This window comes from Mugil cephalus, chromosome 1 (genome assembly GCF_022458985.1).
Source record: "Mugil cephalus isolate CIBA_MC_2020 chromosome 1, CIBA_Mcephalus_1.1, whole genome shotgun sequence".
Classification (NCBI taxonomy): Eukaryota; Metazoa; Chordata; class Actinopteri; order Mugiliformes; family Mugilidae; genus Mugil; species Mugil cephalus.
Window position 1 is genome coordinate 32059956 of NC_061770.1, and position 9128 is coordinate 32069083.

Below are 9128 nucleotides of genomic sequence, written 5' to 3' on the forward strand. Positions count from 1 at the left end.
TTCCTCAACATTTCCATTTGACAAAGGTCGGGACTTTGACTTGACTGTTCCTAAACATTCATCATCTTTGACTGTTCTTTTGTAAAACCACTGGTGTTCTTGGGCTCATTGTCTGGCTCCATGACCCAGTTTACCTTCACATTCAACTCATGGACTCATGTCCTGACATTTTCTTTTAGAGTTCACTGGTAGAATTCAGACTTCATTCGTCCATCAATGATAACGAGCTGCCCTGGTCTTGTTTTTGATAGCCAAGCTGCAAAAACTTTATGTTCATACACTGGCATATAATTTAGTTACTTTTATCAAAAGGAATCATGTGTGGATCATGAGTTGTCCTGTTTCAAATATGTTCTTACTTTTTATGAGCTGTATGAATGGGTTGCAGCTTAGAATTAAGCTTATTTGTAGCTGTATTTGCTGTACTTGTAACTTCACTGTGGTTTGGTTATTATTTGCACAATGGACAACACATATGACTACAGATCAAAAGATTTTAGGTTTGACTCCTGGCTAGCTCTCAAAGCCTAAACAATTTCATTGAAAAGTATTGTGGCACTAATTATATTCTATGGACCTAACAACACAATTCTGTATGTCTGTCCAGGTCAATCTGAGTTGGTAATTATAGCAAGAGTTGGTGATGACGTTGTTCTACCTTGTCAAATCAAACCTTCAGTGGACGTTTCTGCAGCAACGTTGGAGTGGAAGAGGTCGAACCTCTTTGTCCTGGTGTGGCGTACTGGTGCAGACTTTAAAAGACAAAAAGATCCGTCCTACAGAGGAAGAACATCTCTGTTCCCTGAGGAACTGAAACATGGAAACGTTTCACTGAAACTCTCTGACGTGAAGCTGTCTGATAAAGGAACATACAGATGTTACATTGTAGAGAAGAATAGAGAGATGTTTGTTAAGCTTGTTGTTGGTGAGTAGACGTATAAAGTATAGTCCTCTGACATCAACTCTGATCTGAAGTTGAGTTTTACTTCCACTGACTCTGATTTGAAACATTTTGTTTCTCAGCTCCAGATACAGCGGCCTCACCCGTCATCAGTATATCAGGGATGGACAGAGACAGAGGAGGAGTGGTGTTACAGTGTGAATCCAGAGGCTGGTATCCAGAGCCTGAGGTGTTGTGGCTGGACGCTGAGGGAAACCTGCTCTCTGCTGGACCTCCAGAGACAGTCAGAGGTCCTGATCACCTCTATACTGTCAGCAGCAGAGTGACTGTGGACAAGAGACACAACAACAGCTTCACCTGTAGAGTCCAACAGAACAACACCCACCAGACCAGAGAGGCTCACATACATGTTCCAGGTAGAACACATAAAGGAACTCATAATGTAATAATGACTCATAATGTAATAGCTTAAAAGTTCATGATGTAATATTCAGCTAATAATGTAATAAAATCATTAGTGCATAACGTAATACCGGCATTGCCCACAATATAATAATGTAATAACTTTCTTCATTATCATCCTTATTGGTGTTAATATTGTAATATTGTGACAAAAGTATTGAATTATCATCCTTTTTACCTCTGTCATTCCTGCATTGGTGGAAGGATATGCTTTCACCTCAGTCTCTTTGTCTGTCCGTCAGCAGGATCACACAGTTTCTGCAAAACATAGTGGAGCAATGGCCAACTTACATGCCATATACCTCTGCCCCCAGTACATATTAATTGGTCAAAACTGCATACACTGACAATGAAAACGCACTAGGAAAAGAAGTCTATGTTTGACTAAAATTTATAACTTTAACATAGATGGCACAACAGTAACCAACTTAAAAGTCGGGTGAAAAAAGCAGGAGAAAGGGGTAAATTAGGGAAGGAAGGGGACAGCAGTTCATTTGGCTTAACTGTTGCTGCAATAAATGCAGGACACAATAATACATGAACAACCTTATTTCCTTTATTGCTTTCGTCCCACCTTCCAAAGACATGCTTATTAGTTTGATTGGTGATTCTAAATTGTTTGTCTCTGTGTGTTAGCCCTGTGATGGACTGGTGACCTATTCAGGGTGTACCCTCTCGCCCAATGACAACTGAGATAGGCTCCAGCAATCCCCACGACCCTGGTGAACCGATTGCCGAATGTAAATGATGAGACTTCTCTCCTCCTTGAACTGTCACATTACCGTGGTGGACTGAGGGGTTATGCTTGTCCAGAGGGCTATCAGGGCCCCACCTTGGAGCCAGGCCTGGGACTGGGGCTCGTGGCTGGTGGTGCCCATGGGGTCCACCCACGCTCACCTCCCTGTGGCCCCACCACCTTCAGGAGGAGCATGAAGGGTCCGGTGCATTGTGAATCGGACAGAATACCAAGGTGGGGGCCTTGGTGATCTGGGTTATGAAAGTTGGCTCTTGGTGGGGAAGGCACCGGATCTTGTTTAAGAGGTTGTCGAAGGAGGATTTTTTCCTCTCCTTTAGCCCAGGCTCTTTATACCTTTTAGAAAGGTTAGTCCAGCTATGCACAAATCACACTACAATTTTTCATGTTTAGGTTATTTATTTGGTACACAGAGAATAAGTATTGATTCTCCATAAAGGTTGACAGGGGAAGCCCTCAATCTAAGCAAACAGAGTGGTCTTATTCTAGCTAGGATCCAACTGTAGACAAAGGGAGGAGCACTGCCTTTCCTGAATCAGTGGTTTTCCATGTGTAGCCAAAACGGCTTTAGCTGGTTTCCAACGTGTGAAATATCGGGGTGTGATGTAGCTTAATTTAAGTGAGAAAGCTGCAGCAAAGTGGTAAACTACTCCTTATATGGTGAGGTAGTGGAGATAACATTTTTCCTGCCTTTGCCAGTGTCATATAACAGACTCAAGGCCTAACTTAACCCCTTAAAACCCAACAAGATCGAGTGATATTGACTAGATATAGTCGGCCTCACCTCAACACATACGGTCAGTTTATGGAACCCATGTTCTTGAGAGGGGTTGGACCCTCTTCTTTGCTAGAGTTGCTCAGGGTGAGAGGTAGAGGGCTGGGGTGGGCTTTTTGCCTGCCCTCAGACTCTCTGCCTCCATGTTGAGGTTTTCCTAGATGGAGTTGGAAAGTACAAGTAAATATTGAGGGTCTACTGGGAATGCCTGGTGGACGAACCCATCAAGATGGTCTTTAACTCCCTCCTCTGACAGCGCTTCAACGGCGTCCCAGGGCTGATTATTATGTTAGGCACTTGTGATTTTATCACATTATGAGCTGATTATTACATTATTAACATTTTTAACATTCAAGATAATGAACCATTATTACATGATGAGTTGGTACAACACACTTAGGGAACAGACCATGACATGATTTTAGTTTGACACAGTTTGTGTGTGATTGTGTAGAAATGTCATGTAACTCTGTGTGTTTTCATTTCAGATGATTTCTTTTTGTCCTTGTCCAGTTCTGCTGTCCCCATCAACACTGGTTTGGCTGTTAGCTTAGCTGATAGCATCATAGTTAATTTGGCATGTGTCTTCTTTGTGTGGAAACAAAATAGAACCAGTAAGTTACAGATGAGTCACCACATTAATGATGTAAAACACCAGCAAACGTCTTTTCTAGTTGAATTCAGCTGCTTTGATTTCACACAGAAACCAAGAAAAGATCCAGAGATGAAGCAGAAAGAGGAGAAACGCTCCTTACGGAGGAAACAGAGAAGATGAAGGTTTTTGGAAGAAGAAAGAAGAAAATAAAAGATGTAAGAGACAATACATAAAACTGACTTTACTCCATCTACTGGTGAAATGATACAACTGCAGGTTTTCTCCTCCTCTCAGGTCAATGGACTAAAGGAGGTAGAAGAGGACCTGCAGGAGGAGATAGAAACAAAGAGATGGAGGAGATAAAAGATGAGGTGAAGAACAAGGTCATAGACCTGGAGAGAGAAGCAGTTTATTCATAAGAAAAATCAGATTTAAATGTAGACAAACTAGGGTTGAATTCATCCTTCAGATTAAAAGTCAAATGTGTTGTTTAGTCTGACATGAAGAAATAGAATCAGTGATAATAAAATCTTTTTTTATTTGACTTTAATAAATTCTTCCAGGTGGAGGAAACCAAAGCTCCTTCCAAGTCCATCTGGCCTTTCAGGGTAAGTTATCACATTATAAGAACTATGATAGAATCTGTATGTACATCATTTATAACCTCTACTGATCCCTCTTCATTCTTCTCAGCTGCCAAAGATCTCCAACAAACAGAAGAATGTAATGGAGGTTATAGTTTCTGTCAGATTCTTTTCCAGGCACATGTTTGTTCTCATAACAATGTGTTCATTTCATTTAATATTCTTGTTCTAAGTAGGTTGCGGGACAAGATTAAAACTAGAGAGGCATTTTACAGAGATGGAACCACATACTGTCTAACCTGTTAATACGCAAATCAGTTCAGACTGAATTAAAGACATGTTTTATTTCTGTGGACTTCATGACAGTCATCAGGACATATTGAACTAATTTATTTCCTCTTGAGTTTAAATGTAACAGCTCTGAATCTTTGTAGGAAACGATGTAGAGGTTAAAGAAAACTCTGGTCAAACATTGAAATCCACTCAGAGGAAACATCATGAACAAGACTTGATGACATCTCAGAGAAACACTAAACAGAATTGATCAGGAATGAAATCTGTCTTCATCTCTTCTTTCTACCAGTTAATGAAGCAGATCAACCAACAGGAAGAGAAACAACAGAGAGAAATAAAGGAGCTGGAAACAGAGGTTCATGTTGAATCCAGATCTTATAATTCCATTATAAGGAAGTAGTTTAGAACCAAATTAGTTTGTCATGTTCCTCAGTCAAAGTAAATGTTTCTCATCATGTCTCTTTATGTGATTTCACTCTCAGTGGGAGAAGAAGCTCAAAGAGGAGGAGAAGAAAAGAGAAAGAGCTGAGGAAGAAGTGGAGACACTGAAGAGGAAACTGGAGACTGAGGTGCTTCACTAATAAAGTCTGAATGATTGAGAGATAGAACATGAAGCTGACTGATGTGAAAGGACTAATCTGTGGATGTCGTCTCCTCCCAAACCTGAACAAACACAGAACAGCAGCAGCTCAGAAAGTCAGGAGACGATAAGAGACATCACTGTGGACGTTGACCATGTCTGCAACTATATCCGACTGAAAAACCTGTCTGATCAGGTGATGTTCTTCATTTGTGGATGAAGACAGTAGCCATTTTGTTTAATTTAATAATTTCTGGAAAGGACAGATTTAATAGACACCGACATTCATTTGTTCCTGTCTCTGTGTCTCTTTCTTCTTCTTGTGTTTCATTTCCGTCCTGCAGGACAAACCACTGGGAGGACGTCAGTTAAAAGTCCAGATCAACAATAGTGAACCCATCACATACACATTTGATCCATCAATGAAACTCAAGGCTGGAAAGTCTGTTTATGTGAGTCTTTGTAGATGTTTCCTTGATGTTGTTATATTTTCCATTTTCTTACTTTTCCTTTAGTTTTTCTTATTATTATTTTCTGACTGTGACTCTGTGACCTTTGGATTTACTACATTTACAGTTATACCGTCCAGGCTATGACGAGAGTTTTGCTGTCCCTGGTGACCTGGTGTGGGAGGACCTGAGGTCCTTGAAGTCTGGAGACAGAGTCCAGGTCTCTCTGCAGTGAAATAGTTCCCAGTTGAACTCCTTCAATAAAGTTCAGTGATCCAGCAAACAGCAAAATTATAGATGAGAAAGAGCACGACTCAGATCTTCCTGCAGAAACCACACACTGCAGAGAAAGTCTCTGGAAACACTTGGCTCCATTTTATTGGATTAGTCAAGTTTGATGTGAACGTTGGTTTGTTTAAAGACTTTTACAGGATGAACAAGACAAAAGTGCATCTGTAGTTTTTATGAAATATCTCAAATTTCGTCAGAATAAAACTTTCTCAGACCAGGAGAAAGAGTTTCTGGAGAATATAAGGAGGATATAAGGATTTTCAAGATGAAACAAGTTGTTCTCTGGAGGCAACACATGTTAATAAGCTGTCTACCTACAATACTCAATAAACTCTGTTCTTCACGTCTGAGCCTGACTAGTCCAGTGTCTCAGTCTCCAGACAAACTGAAATACGTTTCCTGAATATCAGCCTCTACAATCTTTATTATTTTATAACTGGCAACACTGTCAAAGTTCACTTGTTAAACTGAACTGATTGAAGTCGACACATAACGTCTCCACGTTGTTGGTTTGTTCACGTTCACAAGAAGATCATGAATGGTTATTTAGAAGATTTTATATTATTTAAACCAAAAGCTGAATCTAACAGATGAAACCTTGTTAATAAACTGGAGCTGGTTGAGGTCAGTGGTCGATGGATGATTTCCAGATGTGTTTAATGACAGACACTTCACTCAGCAGGTACGTCATCTTCTGAAGTTGATTTATCTTTTCTGTGCTTCCTTAGTTCTTCTTAAAGTGTCTCTTCATTCTGAGCTGTTGCTGATTTTAAACCAAAGCTAGATTGAAACGTGAGGTTGAGATTTATTTTCTATTCCTTTGTGTCAGTGAGAAAGTGTTGATGCAGTAGTTTGGATCTTTGAACAGGAAGTTGGAAAGTTGGACAAACTGTAGATGACAAATGTAAATGTGTAAAATAATCCTAACGGGAGGATTCACATATGAAGATTTAAACTTCACTGTAGAGGAAACAGAAATGAAAGTATCATTGTGAAATGCTCAACTGCTGCTTTACAATAGTTTTTATGATTATTGTTGGTTTTATTGAAGCTGAGGGCTGGAGTTGTTGATACTGTGGCAAAGAGGGCAGGAAATACTGCACCAAATAATGTAAGAGGAAGAAAAACCAACAACACAACCTGGGGAACTGCACCGCAGGAAATACTACTACAGAATATGAGAGTAATGGAGATACATTGTCAGATTAAACCAAATATTTTTCATTTATGATCAAAAAATTAAGTAGGCAAAGAACTGCAAAAGAGGAAAGGGTTAACAATTGAAAACAAAGTCCAAGAACTAACAGGAATAAGGTTAGGTATACTTTTATAAACCTATTATTTATAAACCTGTTAATATATTTCCATGTGTAGCCCAAACCGGCTTTAGGGTTCTCAACATGTGAAATATTGGGGTGTGATGTACTCTAATCTGTGAGCAGCCTGCAACAAAGCGCAAACAACTCCTTATATGGTGAGACAGCCAGATTAACATACTCCCTGTTTTTTACAGTATCACATGACAGGCTCAAGGCGTCATTTGCCCCCTGAAAACCTAACACTGTCTAATTATGCAGAAAAAAAGAGAGGAATCAACTAAAACAGGATCAAGGTGTTACTGATTGGTGTGAGTGGTTTGGGAGGAGTCAAACCTGGAGGTGCATTCACAGACCCTACTCAACAGTAACCTGTACAAATGGCATACTCCACGACAATCATAATGTGTGTGATTTTGTCACTTTTTAAAGATGACTGTACGTTAACTTGTGAGGGATCATGTGCTTCATTTTCAGGACTCTCTGATTCTTCAGATGGAAGGTCTGTTCCTTCACTTCCGTCTCAGAACCATCACCAGTTTGGTTTTCTGTCTCCTCCTGACTCACTGTTCTAGAGGTAACTAATGAACAATACAATATTTAAAAGGTCGGAGTTAGACTTCGTCACAATACATATGAATCAAAAAATAAAGCTCTTCCATTCAGTATCAACAGCTGGGTTTAAAAACAGATGTTGTGAAGACAGCAACTGGATTTAGATTTTTTTAATGAAGTTGGGACTTTGTAGTGTATTACATTTTCCACAAACACCAGATATTTAATGTTAAAACTGATGGTTATGCTGCAAACATTCATTCGTTTTGAGTTTGATGCTTTGGACAGGTTCATGTTCCACACTGTATTCCATTATCTTTCCTGAAACCAACACTCAACACTAATAGTTGAAGGGCTGTAGGTGGAATTGTCTCCCATTCTTGCTCTATCAACAGTTTGCGGTATTTTACTCTTCATAATGTACCACACATTTTCAATGGAGGACAGGTCTGGACTGCAAGAGGCCGGTCTATTATCCCCAGTCTTTTACTACGAAGCCATAGACTACTGTTGGAAGACTTTCACAATATGTCTGGACATCGTCTCCCTGAAATAAACTAAAGACGTTGCTTGGATGGCAGCATATGTTGCTCCAAAACCAACCTTGGAGCATTAATAGTGCCTTCACAGACACCATAGGCACTGTTACAACCTCGGCTCAATGGTTGAAACAAAGAAGAGACATATCACATGGTTTTACTGTCAATTTCCACCCTTTTATTTAGCTCAACTGAACCACCAGCAATACACAAGCACGAATGGTTCAAATGAAGAAGGTTGACTGAAGGTGTGTGTGTGTGGGTGGGTATATAGAACCAGACACAAACTATACCACAGTGTAGGCCAATCCAGGCAGGTGCTCAGTCATCAGAGAGAGAGAGCAGAATGACTGAGGCGGCCTTTTAACAATTAGACCACACCCCAAAGGGGTGGAGTATTCTGGACGGCCCACTTCTGCCAGGTCTGTGGGAGGGAAACTGCAGTGAAAGACAGACAGGTTACTGGGCCGTCACATCCATGAACACACTCCACTAACCCTAAGGAACCAGCAGATTCAGATTCAGAAAGATTTCATTTGTGCCCAGGGGACACAACAATTATGTAAGACTGAGTGGAAAGTAAAACAGAATAAACCAATAGGAATAAATATATATATATAAAATAAATAAACATAGAAATAACATGGGTACTAATACACCCCCATACCATCACAGTTGCTGGCTCTTGAAACTTGCACTGATAATAATCTGGATGGCCATGTTTTTCTGTAGCCCACAGGACACAATATCTATGATTTCCAAATCTATTTGAAATGTGGACACATCAGACCCCAGCACACTTTTCCACTTTGCGTCAGTCTGTCTCAGATGAACTCGAGTCCAGAGAAGCTGGAGGTGTTTCAGGGTTTAGTAAATTTATGGCTTTCTCTTTGCATGAGTTTTATCTTGCACTTGTAGATGTAGTGATGAGCTGTGTTAACTGACTTCTAAACTTCCTGCTGTGTTTGTGATTTGTTTAGTTGTCCCAGTCTGAGGACAAACTGGTTCGCTTGAATCTAGAGCTCCCTTGAAC